The sequence below is a fragment of the Pelophylax lessonae genome (assembly GCF_965119305.1).
Source record: "Pelophylax lessonae genome assembly, chromosome: 5".
Taxonomy (NCBI): Eukaryota; Metazoa; Chordata; class Amphibia; order Anura; family Ranidae; genus Pelophylax; species Pelophylax lessonae.
In genome coordinates, this window is record NC_138772.1 from 46302347 (window position 1) to 46318493 (window position 16147).

The following is a 16147-nucleotide window of genomic DNA, read 5'->3' on the forward strand; positions in this document are numbered from 1 at the left end:
CCAAAATGTAAGTAAGTGATCTATGACCCCATGCATATAATGGTGCTGCCAGTAAACATTACCTGAATGGAGAACGCACGTTTAACTAGGACAAGTGAAATTTTACTTAGCTTAGTAAATTACCTGAAGTTGTGTTAATCATGAGCATGGGAAAAAAAAACTTTTTTTGGCTCACACATAGCGAGATGATTGGAGATTTCCCCGCCATAGAATAGTCGCTGAATATGTGTATCAGTCTAATTCGTTTCTGTAGTAGAGACAGCTGGAGTCATTTACTAAAAGGAGTATAGAGGCTGTTCAACTAGCAAAATGAGTTTTTACTTAGCGGGGGTCTCCAAATTACAGCTCGCGGGCCACACGCCGCCCTCTACAAGATTATATCCGGCCCACTGCTGATGTGCACAGTCTCTGCCCTGGTGGGAGCCCTGATGTAAGGTGGGGCTCTGATTAAAAGGGGGACTCCAAAATAAGGGGGGGGGACTATGATATGGAATCAGGGAGGACTATGAAGGAGACCCTGATTTAAGGGGAGACTCTGATGTAGGGGAGACTCTGATGTGGACTCTAATATAGGGAGGACTCTGATGTGCACTCGGATATAAGGGCACTCATATGTAAGGAGGGGACTCTGATGTGTACCCTGATTTATTGAGGACTCTGATGTGCACTCTGATGTGCACTCGGATGTAAGGAGGACTCTGATGTGCACTCTGATGTAAGGAGGGACAACGATGTGCACTCAGATGTAAGGAAGACTCTGATGTGCCCTTGGATATAAGGGGATTCTGATGTGCACTCGGATGTAAGGAGGACTCTGATGTGCACTCAGATGTAAGGAGGACTCTGATGTGCACTCTGATGTAAGGAGGGACAACGATGTGCACTCAGATGTAAGAAAGACTCTGATGTGCCCTCGGATATAAGGGGATTCTGATGTGTACTCTGATGTAAGGAGGACTCTGATGTACACTCAGCTATAAGGGGACTCTGATGTGTACTCTGATGTAAGGAGGACTCTAATGTGCACTCATATGTAAGGAGGACTCTGATGTGCACTCTGATGTAAGGAGGACTCTGATGTGATGTGCTCTCTGATGTAAGGAGGACTCTGATGTGATGTGCTCTCTGATGTAAGGAGGACTCTGATGTGATGTGCTCTCTGATGTAAGGAGGACTCTGATGTGCACTCGGATGTAAGGAGGACTCTGATGTGACTCTGATGTAAGGAGGACTCGGATTTGACTCTGATGTAAGGAGGACTCTGATGTGCCCTCAGATAAAAGGGGAGTCTGATGTGTACTCTGATGCAAGGAGGACTCTGATGTGCACTCTGATGAAAGGAGGGACCCTGATGTGCACTTGGATATAAGCGGACTCTAAAGTGTACTCAGATGTAAGGAGGACTCTGAAGGAGAGCCTAAAGTAAAGGGAGACTCTGATGTGCACTCTGATGTAAGGAGGACTCGGATGTGCACTTGGATGTAAGGAGGATTCTGAAGGAGACCCTGATATAAAGGGAAGACTCTGATGTGGACTCACAAGTAAGGAGGACTCTGATGTGCACTTGGATGTAAGGAGACTCTGAAGGAGACCCTGATGTAAGGGGAGACTCTGATATGGACTCTGATATAAGGAAAACTCTGATGTGGACTCTGATGTAAGGAGGACTCTGATGTAAGGAGGACTCTGATGTAAGGAGGACTCTGATGTGGACTCACAAGACTGTTAGATACTGCTGATGAGAAAAGGTATTTTGCAGTTAATCACATCTCCATGTTCTGTGTAGTGTGGGAGAGCAGATATAGTGAGTGTAAGCTCCTGGGTTCAGTAACACTTTAAGGAAGGCAGAAGGGATGTATTTTTGTTCAAACTTTAATAATGGCTGAGGAGTGTTTGGAATTTCTTTGCTTTGTTTTACTACAATTATTTCCCTGTTATTCTGAATCATATCACACTGATTACAAAATTCATTCATTCATTTAAATGTAATATATTCATTTATAAAACGGATTTCCTTTCCAGCCAATGAGGCCTTCCTACTGAAAAGTCTGCAGAAAGATGGGAACTAGCAAAGTGAATGTTACATAGTTACATATGGAAGAACCCTGCGCCATCATAACATTTTTTTTACAGAATTCTTAGGGCTCTTTCACACGGAGCGGACCCCATTGCGATCCGTTCCGGCACTTTTTTTTTTCCACGGAGCAGATGACATTTGTGTCATCCGCTCAGTATGTCCGCATATCATCCCATCCGTTTGCAGATGATATACGGACATAATGTAAGTCTATTGGCATTGCGGATGTCAGCGGATGACACCGATGACATCAAATTTTGCATCCGTTCCGTTTTTTAAACGGAACAAAAATAGGGTTCTGTTCCGTTCCAAAAAACGGAACAGAACTGAAAGGACGAAAATCGTATGTCAGCGGATGGTCATCCGCTGACATCCGCAATGCTATTGACTTACATTATGTCCGTATATCACCCGCAAAAAAATAGGATGATATACGGACATGCGGAACGCCCGTGTGAAAGGGCCCTTAGGTTGAATTTTTTTTTTTTTTTTTTTACAGAATTCTGAGATTGAAGGTCAGAATTCTGAGTTTCAAAGTCAGAACTCTGAGATTAAAAGACAGAATTCTGAGTATGAAAGTCAGGATTCTGAGATTCAAAATCAGAATTCTGAGATCCAAAGTCAGAATTCTGAATTTACAAGTTTGGGCCATGCTAAAATTTATTAAATACAATTCTGAGAATAAAAGTCAGAATTCTGGATTTGAAAGTCAGAATTCTGAGATTAAAAGTCAGAATTCTGAGTATGAAAGTCAGAATTCTGAGATCCAAAGTCAGAATTCAGAGTTTACAAGTTTGGGCCATGCTAAAATTTATTAAACACAATTCTGAGAATTAAAGTCAGAATTCTGAGTTTAAAAGTCGGAATTCTGAGTTTGAAAGTCAGAATTCTGATATTAAAGTCAGAATACTGAGTATGAAAGTCAGGATTCTGAGATTCAAAATCAGAATTCTGAGATCCAAAGTCAGAATTCTGAGTTTACAAGTTTGGGGCATGCTAAAATTTGTTTAATACAATTCTGAGAATTAAAGTCAGAATTCTGGATTTGAAAGTCAGAATTCTGAGATTAAAAGTCAGAATTCTGAGTTTACAAGTTTGGGCCATGCTAAAATTTATTAAATACAGTTCTCAGATTAAAAGTCAGAATTCTGAATTTGAAAGTCAGAATTCTGAGATTAAAAGTCAGAATTCTGAGTATGAAAGTCAGAATTCTGAGTATGAAAGTCTGAATTCTGAGTTTAAAAGTCTGAATTCTGAGTTTAAAGTCAGAATTCTGAGATTAAAAGTCATTTTTTTGCAGCAGGTTGTAAAATCGCACGTTCTGTTTAGAATGGTGGCACGTGTCATTTCAAATGATTGCTCGGCTCTCTTGTAAAAGCCATCCTAGTGGTTAACTAGCTGCTGGATTGCTTTTACAAGCCCCTCCCTCCACCTTCCGCAGTTTTACCGGGTTGTCCTGTCCCACTTAGGAGTCCCCATTGACCAGCCAGCATTTCCGCCAGGCTGATCAAGACCGGATTGGCTTTGTTTGGCTCTATGATATAGTAACCCGGAAGCAATGACTTTCCGTCACTTCCAGGTTACTCGGATGTACAGGACGGCATTTTTAAAAATGATAAGAATTGGATCAGACGGATCTTGGTGTGATCCAATGCTTTTATGTGCAGAGAAGGGATCTGAACTTTTATAGACTCCGGATCTCTCCATAAAAAGTACCTGTCACGTGCCTAAAACTTGTTCCCCAAAAATTTTGTTTGATAAACAGTTGCACAAATACCGTGTGACGAAAAAAAAAAGTGCAAATCCACCAATTTATTCTTTAGGGCCTCTGCTTTAAAAAAAAAAAAAAAAAAACCCGCAAACCCCCCCCCCAAATAAAAAAAAAAAAAAAAAAAATATACATATATATATATATATATATATATATATATGTATATATATATATATATATACATATACATATATTGCTGTCATAAGGATGTTTACCGGCTTGCCGACCAGACGCCATAATAGTTTTACTGTGGCAGGTCGGCTCTGTCCCGGGAAACGACGTACCAGTACATCGCTTCGCAGGATCACTAGCAGGGGTGCACGCCCATTGGCCACAGGGGGAGCCAATCAGCGGGTTCCGGCGGCCACGATTGGCGCCGGGCACCCGCAATCGCTCCCCTCGGTAGCAAAATACAAATTGGCCTAAAATTGTGAAAAAATTAGATTTTTTTTATTTTTTTTATTGAGAATGTTATATAACAGAAAGTGAAAAATATTGGTTTTTTTTTCAGAATTTTTTTCAGAATTGTTGCTTTTTTTTTTGTTCATAGCATAAAAAAATAAAAATCGCACAGGTGATCAAATACCACAAAAAGAAAGCTCTATTTGTGGGAAAAAAGGACATCGATTTTATTTGGATACAGCACGGATATATATATATATATACATATACATACACATATATTTAATATATATATATATATACATACATATACATATATATATATATATATATTAAATATATATGTGTGTGTGTATATATATATATATATTAAATATATATGTGTGTGTGTATATATATATATATTAAATATATATGTGTGTGTGTATATATATATATATATATATATATATATATATATATATATATATATATATATATGTATATATGTGTACATGTAACAATCAGTATTTTTTTGCTAGAAAATTTCTTAGAACTCCCCCAACATCCCAACATTATATATATATATATATATATATATATATATATATATATATATATATATATATATATATATATATATATATATATAATGTTGGGGGGGGTTCTGAGAAATTTTCTAGCAAAAAAATACTGATTGTTACATGTACACATAATGTATATATATATATATATATATATATATATAATGTTGGGGGGGGGGGGGGGTTCCAAGAAATTTTCTAGCAAAAAAATACTGATTGTTACATGTACACAAAAAGTGTCAGAAAAGGCCTGGGGGGCATTACACCACATCCACATTACCTTATACAACTGCAGTTTAAGAGCAGCAGAACCGGACTTATAGCACAACACAACACATCATCAAACCCATCAATAGACTCCAGTTAACACCATTCAATATAATCCAATTCAAAAGTCAAATGCCGCTTCCCAGGAGCTTCACAAACGCATGTCTGCAACCAAACCACAAACGCTCGTGTACGCAAATCCTTAGGCAATAAATAACATGACTTTAGCCCTACTATTTATTAGGCAGATTTAACACAATAAATTGTGCGTTCAAGTTGTGTAGTAAACTATCTTGCTTGACTTGTTTCCCCAGAATAAGCCCCCCGCTACATTATAAGATTGGATGGTGGGGGTCATGGTGTTCTACCTGGAGGATCCTGTCATGTTGGCTATGATGGGGTTGTGGGGGGGGGGATCAGTTGGCTCTGGCTTGTGTCACCGAGGGGGAAAGAAAGCAGTCTGGTTTTGCTCAACGTTTGTGATGATTGCAATTATTAACTGACTGCAAAGAGTGTTTGAAAATACTAATGTGATAATGTAATACTAGTGTGTAATAACTCAATCATTTTTTTATGTGATTTAAAAAAAAAAAAAAAAAAAAAAAAATATATATATATATATATATATATATATATATATATATATATATATATATATATATATATATATATATATTTATTTATTATTATATAGGATTAATAAAGCGCCGACAGTTTATGCAGCGCTTTACACCTTGAGGGTAGACAGTACAAATACAATACACTTTAGGCCCCATTCACACTAGTGCGACTTGTCCCGCGATTTTGGACCGCAAAATCGCATGACAAGTCGTTTTCCATTATTTTCAATGAGCCCCATTCATATCAGTGCGTTTTGAAGTCGCACCGATTTCAAAGTAGTTCCTGCACTACTTTGCCAAGATTTTAATGCGTTTTGAGGCATATAGCCTTTGCCATTGCTTTCAAAATCGCGGCAAAAATCGCGCCGCGAAATCGCGGCAAAATCGCGGTAAAATTGCGTCGCAATAGTGTGAAAGGGGCCTTAATACAGCAGGAATCAGAGGGCCCTGTTTGTTAGAGCTTACAAACTAAGACACACACACACACATATATATATATATATATAGTTAAAATATCCATAAAACCTACAAATACTCCTATAAGGATGTGAAAGTTACTCTGGCCAATAAGAAGGCCCAAAACTTTTAATCTAACCCACAATAGCTAAAAAAATAAAAATAAAAATAAAATATAATAGCTCACTAATTACAAAAACCCAATTATATTAAATTGTCTAAAAAAAAAAAAAAAATCATATAATAGCACACTATTTACAAATTGTCTAAAACCCAATAAAAAGAATCCTAAAAAAAAAAAAAAAAAACGCACAAGAGATAATGCATTTGTTATTACACTTAAAATTATGTAAGTGGGGTTACACAAGATTGTTAATGGGGAGAAAGAAGGGAGGTTTGGCCAGTGGCTTGTACCTTAGGTGATAAAATTATACATATATATAAATAATGTTGCATATTGTGTAGCCATCAGTGGACTGGCCAAAAAAGGACTGCAAATCACGAATTGCTGTTCCCATACAGATTTAGACATTTTTAGAATTTTCAATTGCCTTAGGGAAGTGTTCTCCAAACTGCCAGATGTGGCCCTTTGCTTGCTTTTATCTGGCCCTTGGGACACTACTATCCCCACTGTTTGAAGGCACTACTTCTCCAACTAACACCAACGATGCGGCACCATTCTTTTTATTGACAACAATGATGGGGCATAATTCCACCCACTGACACCAACAATGGGGCACTATCCTTCCCAATAACAACAATGATGTGGCACTATTCCTCCCACTGACACCAGCAATGGGGCACTATCCTTCCCAATAACAACAATGATGGGGCATTATTTCTCCCATTGACACCAACAATGGGACATAATTCCTCCCATTGACACCAACAATGAGGCACTATTCCTCCCAAAAACACCAATGATGGCGCATAGTTCTTTCTTTCACTGACACCAACAATGGGACACAATTCCTCCCACTGACACCAACAATGGGGCACTATTCCTCCCACTGACACCAACAATGGGGCACTATTCCTCCCACTGACACCAACAATGGGGCACTATTCCTCCCACTGACACCAACAATTGGGCACTACTTCTCCCAAAAACACCAATGATGGGGCATAGTTCCTTTCACTGACACCAACAATGGGGCACTATTCCTCCCAAAACACCAATGATGGGACATTATTCCTCCCACTGACACCAACAATGGGGCACTATTCCTCCCACTGACACCAACAATGGGGCACTATTCTTCCCACTGACACCAACAATGGGGCACTATTCCTCCCACTGACACCAACAATGGGGCACTATCCTTCCTAAAACACCAATGATGGGACATTATTCCTCCCACTGACACCAACAATGGGGCACTATTCCTCCCACTGACACCAACAATGGGGCACTATTCTTCCCACTGACACCAACAATGGAGCTCTATTCCTCCCACTGACACTAACAATGGGGCACTATTCCTCCCACTGACACCAACAATTGGGCAATATTCCTCCCATTGACACCAACAATGGGGCACTATTCCTCCTATTGACACCAACAATGGGGCACTATTCCTCCCAAAAATACCAATGATGGGGCATGGTTCCTTTCACTGACACCAACAATGGGGCACTATCCTTCCCAAAACAGCAATGATGGGACATAATTCCTCCTACTGACACCAAAAATGGGGCACTATCCTTCCCAATAACACCAATGATGGGGCGCTATTCCTCCTCCTACTGACTTCAGGGGGTATGTATTTTTTTTTTATTTCACACTGACCACCAAGCCTGAGGCTTTGTTAACCCCTAATGATGCCAGGGCGTTGTTTTTTGCTTCCATTGGCCACAGTCCAAGTCCAGCCTCTCCTAAAGTCTAAAAGACAGTGAACTGGCCCTTCATTTAGAAAGTTTGGAGACCCCTGCTTTAGGAGATCAGAAAGGGCGTTTTTCCCCTTTTGGAGCAAATTTACTCATGCTTTATAGGGGTTTTTTGCCTTCCTCTGGATCTGTGGGGATAGGATTCTGTTTATGGAGGTTTTCTATTACTAGTTGAACTTGATGGGCTTTTTCAACCTCTGTTACTACGTAATTAAATGTATAAAAGTGAGCAAAAGGCCCTAAAGTTATACTAAAGACTTTTTTTTGTTTAAAAATACCAAACATGTTATACTTACCTCCTCTGTGCAGTTGTTTTTGCACAGAGCAGCCCGGATCCTCCTCTTCTCAAATCACTCGTTCCTGCTCCTGGCTCCTCCCTCCTGCCGAGTGCCCCCACAGCAAGCAGCTTGCTATGGGGGCACCCAAACCAAGCCACGGCTTTCAGAAACGGAGCCACAGCTTGGCCTCGCCACTTCAACCTCCTTATTGGCTCACTGACTTTGAGTCAGTGGCACCTGCTGTGTGTCTCAGCCAATCAGGAGAGGGAGTTCCAAACAGCAGAGTCTCTCATGCAACATCACTGGATCGAGATGGGGCTCAGATAAGTATCAGGGGGGCTGTGGGGGCTGCTGCACAAAGAAGGTATTTTATCTAAAAAAAAAAAACAAAAAAAACTTCTGCCTTTAGAATTACTTTATTGCATTTTAAACTTGTAGCTTAACTTTTTTTATTGCGATGGAGTGGGGAAGGGGGGATGGAGTGGGGAAGGATTAGAACCTCTGTCCCACTCTTTGTGTAATGTAACGAGAACTGAACTTGAACCACCACACCACTGCTAAGAGGTCCAGATACGACTTTATTCCATTAAAAGTCAGGGGTACAATCTAAAAAAGCATCCAACACGTTTCATGGACCCAGGTGCCCCCTTCATCAGGGCTTGATTGGCCACAATGTAAACAAGCCAGACATGAAATGGACTTACGATTCTATTTTTTCCAGTGAGAATTGCAAGCACAGGCCTTATCAACAGCCTGTTTGGTTGGCACTGAAAAAAATACAATTGTAGGTTCAGTTCACTTCTGGTTTGTTCACATTCCTGCCAGTCAAGCCCTGATAGAGGGGGTTCTCGGACACCCCAAACTGAAAATTAAGATGAGAGAATGAAAGCAGTTGAAAGATAAATAATAAATAGGAGAAAATGAAAGAGGAGAAAAAAGAGAGGAGAAATAGAGGGGGGGGGGGGGGGGGGTTGAAAGAGAAGAAAAAAGAGAGGAGAAATAGAGAAGGGAGAATGAAATAGGCGAAAAAAGAGAGGAGAAATAGAGAAGGGAGAATGAAAAATGAGAAAAAAGAGAGGAGAAATAGAGAGGGGAGAACGAAAAAGGAGAAAATGAGAGGAGAAATAGAGAAGGGAGAACGAAAAAGGAGAGAATGAGAGGAGAAATAGAGAAGGGAGAATGAAAATGAGAAAAAAGAGAGGAGAAATATAGAGGGGAGAATGAAAGAGGAGAAAAAAGAGAGGAGAAATAAAGAGGGGAGAATGAAAAAGGAGAAAAAAGAGAGGAGAAATAGAGCGGGGAGAATGGAAGTGAGGAAAGGAGAGAGGAGAAATTGAAAGGAGAGAATGAAAGTTATTCTGGCACTCCCATGTTCCTATCCTTTTCATTACAGAAAGTGATGCACATATGGAGGTGGCGCCAGCACAGGGGTGCAGTATCCCCATACCTTTGCTTTGGTTTAAAGGGAGAAAAGGAAAGATGCAGGGAGTAAGACAGACATAGACAAAAGCAGGATGAAAAAGGGCAAAAAGGAAAGAGAATATAAACTAGACGAGAGAGAAATATGAGGAAGAAAGAAATACAGAGGAGAAAATGAAAGTAGGGAAAAGAAAGAAGAAACAGATTGGGGAAAATGGGAGTGGGGAAATGAGACAGAAGAAATGGAGAAGAAAGAACAAATACGGGACAAGGGAGATGAAAAATAGGAAGGAGAGAATAAAAGTAGGGAAAAAAGAGTGAAGAAACAAGGTAAAAGAGACTGAAAAAAAGGAGAAAAAGACGTAGCAAGGTTTCCAGGCCTATGGCCTGATGTGGGTCTGCCATTAGTACCGGTAACCTCTCCAGCCCATGTGAGCTGTGACCCTGGGTGTGACAACTGAAGCAGCGACAACTCCGGCATCTTTGTTTGTGGTTTTTATTGGAATTAAGGGGATGGGAGCAGGCCAGTCATCAGGGGGGGACAGCCCATACACATGTAGGGGGCCCGGGCATCCTGAAGGGCCCAGCCGTCCCAAGGGGAATGTTGGTAGTAAGGCCCCAGGGGGCCAAGGCCTAAAGCTGTGTAAGGGGCCCCAATATTTCTGATGGCTGCCCTGGATACTCCTTGAGGCTTAAACTAATTACAATTGGGACTTTACTTCTGAAAATGCCTGTTGGCGATTTCTTGACGCCAGCCAACACTCACTGACACAGAGAATACTCTGTAGAACAGAAGAAGCGCTGGAATCTCGACTTATAGTCCAGAAGATCCAAGACTGAGAACTGTAGAACTCCTGACACTGTTTTACTGTGAAAGTCACTGAATACCTTCCCCCGCCTGGCCCAGCTTGAGGTAGTATATAGTAGAACTCTGTATAGCTGTAACTTTAACTGGCACACTCTGTACAATTCAGGGCCCACACTGTAGGTGCCCCCTTTAACCTTGAACTCTTCAGGGTCCTCAACCTAGGTACCCCCTTTACAGCTAGCTGACACTGGATACCAGAACCTCTTCTGGAGTGGTCCCCTCTAACTTCAGGCAGACCCCCAGGGGCAATCCTCAATACTCACGACCTGTGTAGCCTTTCCTGGGACTGGACCTCTCTCTCTCTCCGCAGGGTCTCGGCACACCGGATCCCCTCAGCTCAACTCAGCACTCTCTGGACACTCCGGGACCACCCCCAAGATATCCGCCTTCCTCAGACAGGAGGAGAGACAGCCGCACGCTCCCGCCAAAGACACGGTGCCATGCACTTCCCCCCAAACTTATATCCACTCCCAGAATCCCTTGCGGCATAATCTGCCTTCTGGGGTAGTTACAAGCTGGGATGTGTCCCCTGATTGGGCTTCCCACACTGCCCTATGAGAAGCCTCTCACAGGAGCCAGTGGGGATACTTCTCCCCTCAGCAGGCACATCTGGAAGCCCTGACAACCTAGCCAAATAAATCACAGCCCTGCTGTTAGGCAGACAAGGCCCACTATACATTTACCTAGCGCCCACCTGTAGGATGCTACAAAGAGAAAAGAGAATAAAAACTGGAACAAGATGATAGACGAGAAAAAGAAAAGTGGTGGTGGTGTGGGGGGGGGGGGAAACATGAGGAAAAGAGAGAGGAGGAATTGAGAGAAAAGTATAAAAGTGGGGGAAAGAGAAAGGAGAAATAGAAGAGAGAATTGAAGTGGGAAAAAGAGAGAAGTGGGAATGAAAGTGGGTAAAGGAGAGAGAGGGAAAAAAGAAGAGAGAGAATGAAAGCAGGGACAATAGAGGGGAGAAATAAAGAGGTTGTAATGAAAGTGGAACGAAGAGAGAGGAGAAATAGAGAAGGGAGAATGAAAGTGAGGAAAGTTGACAGGAACAATCGAGAGGATAGAATGAAAGCAGGGAAAGGAAAGCGAAAAAAAAAAGAAGAGAGAGAATGAAAGAAGGGACAAGAGAGAGGAGAATTAAAGATGAGAGAATGAAAGTGGTTGAAAGAGAGAGGAGAAATAGAGAGAAGAGAATGAAAGAGGAGAAAAAAGAGAGGGGAAATAGAGAGGAGAAAATGAAGTGAGGAAAAGAGAGAGGGGAAATTGAGAGGAGAGAATGAAAGTGGGGAGAAGAGAGAGGAGAAATTAAGATAAGAGAATGAAAGCAGTTAAAAGACAGAGGAGAAATAGATAGGAGAGAATGAAAGAGGAGAAAAAGGAGAGGAGTAATAGAAAGGAGAGAATGAAAGAGGAGAAAAAGGAGGGGAGAAATAGAAAGGGGAGAATTAAATTGAGGCAAGGATAGAGGAGAAATTAAGAGGAGAGAATGAAAGTGGGGGAAAGAGAGAGGAGAAATAAGGATGAGAGGATGAAAGCAGTTGAAAGACAGAGGAGAAATAAGTAGGAGAGAATGAAAGAGGAGAAAAAAAGGGAGGAGAAATAGAGGGGGGGGGGTTGAAAGTGAGGAAGGTTGACAGGAGCAATTGCGAGGATAGAATGAAAGCAGGGAAAGGAAAGTTGAAAAAAAGAAGAGAGAGAAAGAAATAAAGAGGAGAAATAAAGAGGAGAGAATAAAAGCGGTTGAAAGAGAGAGGAAAAATAGAGAGAAGAGAATGAAAAAGGAGAAAAAAGAGAGGAGAAAATGAAAGTGAGGAACAGAGAGAGGAGAAATTGAGAGGAGAGAATGAAAGTCAAGAAAAAGGAGAGGAGAAATAGAGAGGAGAGAATGAAAGTGGGGAGAACAGAGAGGAGGACTTAGGATGAGAGAATGAAAGCTGTTAAAACATAGAGGAGAAATAGATAGGAGAGAATGAAAGAGGAGAAAAAAGAGAGGAGAAGGAGAAAGGGGAGAATGAAAGTTAGGCAAGGATACAGGAGAAATTTATAGAATAGAATGAAAGTGGGGGAAAGAGAGAGGAGAAATTAGGATGAGAGAATGAAAGCAGTTGAAAGACAGAGGACAAATAGATAGGAGAGAATGAAAGAGGAGAAAAAAGATAGGAGAAATAGAGAGAGGAAAATTAAAGTGAGGAAGGGAGAGAAGAGAAATTGAGAGGAGAGAATGAAAGTCAAGAAAGGGGAGAGGAGAAATAGAGAGGAGAGAATGAAAGTGGGGAGAACAGAGAGGAGAAATTAGGATGAGAGAATGAAAGCAGTTAAAAGACGGAGGAGAAATAGATAGGAGAGAATGAAAGCAGTTAAAGACAGAGAATAAATAGATAGGAGAGAATGAAAGAGGAGAAAAAGGAGCGGAGAAATAGAAAGGGGAGAATTAAATTGAGGCAAGGATAGAGGAGAAATTGAGAGAAGAGAATGAAAGTGAGGAAAATAGAGAGGAGAAATTAGGATGAGAGGATGAAAGCAGTTGAAAGACAGAGGAGAAATAAGTACGAGAGAATGAAAGAGGAGAAAAAAAAAGGGAGGAGAAATAGAGGGGGGAGGGGGAATGAAAGTGAGGAAGGTTGACAGGAGCAATCCAGAGGATAAAATGAAAGCAGGGAAAGGAAAGTGGAAAAAAAAGAAGAGAGAGAAAGAAATAAAGAGGAGAGAATGAAAGAGGAGAAAAAAGAGAGGAGAAGGAGAAATGGGAGAATGAAAGTTAGGCAAGGATACAGGAGAAATTTAGAGAATATAATGAAAGTGGGGAAAGAGAGAGGAGAAATAAGGATGAGAGAATGAAAGCAGTTGAAAGACAGAGGAGAAATAGATAGGAGAGAATGAAAGAGAAGAAAAAAAGAGAGGAGAAATAGAGAGAGGAAAATGAAAGTGAGGAAAGGAGAGAGGAGAAATTGAGAGGAAAGAATAAAAGTCGGGAAAAGGGAGAGGAGAAATAGAGAGGAGGGAATGAAAGTGGGGGAAGGAGAGAGGAATAAAGAGAGAGAATGAATGAAGCAGGGTCAAGAGGGAGAAGAAATAGAGAAGAAAGAATAAAAGTGGGGGAAAGAGAGAAAAGAGAATGAAGAGAGTAAAGATAAAAAAAGGGGGGGGGGGGGCAAGTGAGAGGAGAAATAAAGAGTAGGGAATACAAGTGGGGAAAAGAAAAAATGCAAAGGAGAGAATGGAAGTGGGGAAATCAGAGAAGAGAACTATAGAAAAAGACTGAAAGCAGAGAAAAGAAAGAAAACGAGAAATAGAGAGGAGAGAATGGAAACTGGGACAAGAGAGAAGAGAAACAAAGAGGATCAAATGGAAGAGAGAAAAAGAGAAAGTAAAATTAAAGGGGGGAGAATGAAAGTGGAGGAAGGAGAGAGGAGAAAAAGAAGAGAGTTGAAGTGGGGACAAATAAAGACAAAAGAAAGGAGGAGAGAATGAAAAGGGGAACATGGAGAAGGAGAGAAAGAGGAAAATGGAACAAAGGAAAATGGATGGGCATAGAGAAAGGGGAACGGAGTACAAGAAATATAGGAAGAAAGAGAAGAATGGGGGAAAGGGTGGATAGATAGGATAGGATAGGATAGGTTAGACAGAGAGAGAAGAATGGGGGAAAGGGTGGATAGGATAGGATAGGATAGGATAGGATGGGAAAGGATAGGATAGGATAGAATGGGATAGGATAGGATAGACAGAGAGAGAGAGAGAGAGAGAGAGAGAGAGAGAGAGAAGAATGGGGGAAAGGGTGGATAGATAGGATAGGATAGGATATGATAGGATAGGATAGGATAGAATGGGAAAGGATAGGATAGGATAGGATAGGATAGACAGAGAGAGAAGAATGGGGGAAAGGGTGGATAGGATAGAATGGGAAAGGATAGGATAGGATATGATAGGATAGGATATGATAGGATAGACAGAGAGAGAAGAATGGGGGAAAGGGTGGATAGTATAGGATTGGATAGACATAGAGAGAGAAGGAGAGAGAGACAGAAAGAAGGAAAGATAAAGAAAAGAGAGAAAGAAGAGAGGGGTGTAGAAGGCATTAGATGGAAGAAGCAGGGAGGAGGCAGAAGAGAAGGATTAATGTGAGAGAGGGAGATGAGAGCATGGAAGGAAGAAGGGGGAAAGGGAATGGTGCACAGGCCGGGCAGAGGCGGCCATCACCCACATTCGGCCCATGTTATTTCTGTCCTCAGCACAGACACTGGCTAGCCGCTCCAATGGACGCACGTTCTGTGTAGAAGCCGGGCTGTGACACTGATAATTGCTGCATCATGTAACTTCCTAGATCTTGGTTTTAATTTGCAGTGAACCAAACAAAGATATTTGCAATTTTTGAATAAGCACTCTATTTAATAAATGGGAACATTGTGCGGCGAGGCTGCTTCCCCCCTCTTGTCGGCAGAAGACGTTATTAGCTGTGACAGCATGCGGCTCAGATTTGGAGGAGAGGATTTTGTAAAAGGGATGACAGACAGGAAGGGCAGCAATCATGGGCTTCTCGGGCTAAGGCTCTTTTTTTCCTCCCTTTCTCTCCTTTTTATCAGAATGTACTGTTCAATGCCATTTATCCCTGATGATAGAAAATTGCTCTGTTGCCAGGACGCTGCTGCAGGAATAGAGGGCAAAGCTCTACATTTCCATTTTCCTACCTTGAAAGCTATTCAAATGAACAAGAGAGACCGAGAGCACTGTGTGTAAATGTGTGTGTGCATGGGCCCTGTGTGTGTGTGTGTGCATAATATATGTGTGCTCTATGCATTTGTGTGTGCATGGGCGCTGTGTGTATGTGTGTGTGTGTGTCTGCTCTGTGTCTGTGTGTGTGTGCTTGTGTGCGTATATGTCTGTGTATATGTGTGTGTGTGTGTATATATGTGTGCTCTGTGCATTTGTGTGTGCATGGGCCCTGTGTGTGTGTGTGTATATATATGTGTGCTCTGTGCATTTGTGTGTGCATGGGCCCTGCGTGTGTGCGTGTGTATATATGTGTGCTCTGTGCATTTGTGTGTACATGGGCCCTGTGTGTATGTGTGTGTGTGTATGTCTGCTCTGTGTCTGTGTGTGTGTGCTTGTGTGTGTATATGTCTGTGTATATGTGTGTGTGCATGTGTATATAGGTGTGCTCTGTGCTTGTGCGTGCATGGTTCATGTGTGTATAAGTGTGTGTGCGTGCATGGGTCATGTGTGTATAAGTGTGGGTGTGTGCGTGCATGGGTCATGTGTGTATGTGTGTGTGCATGGGTCATGTGTGTATATATGTGTGCTCTGTGTGTGCATGGGTCATGTGTGTGTGTGTGCGTGTGTGCATGGGTCATGTGTGTGTGTGTGTGTGAATGAGTCATGTGTGTGTGTGCATGGGTCATGTGTATATATATGTGCTCTGTGTGTGCATGGGTCATGTGTGTATTTGTGTGTGCATGGGTCATGTGTGTATGTGTGTACATGTGTGTGTGTGTGCATAGGTCATGTGTATATATGTGTGCTCTGTGTATGCATGGGTCATGTG

The 16147-nt window shown here is 41.5% G+C and overlaps 1 long non-coding RNA gene across 1 annotated transcript; it reads left to right on the plus strand.

Annotated features, from left to right (window-relative positions):
• Positions 1–14108: 14108 nt before the first annotated feature.
• Positions 14109–14761, plus strand: LOC309557248. Its single transcript, XR_014225372.1, has 2 exons — positions 14109–14225; positions 14622–14761. It is a non-coding gene; the product is annotated as an uncharacterized lncRNA (long non-coding RNA).
• Positions 14762–16147: the final 1386 nt, after the last annotated feature.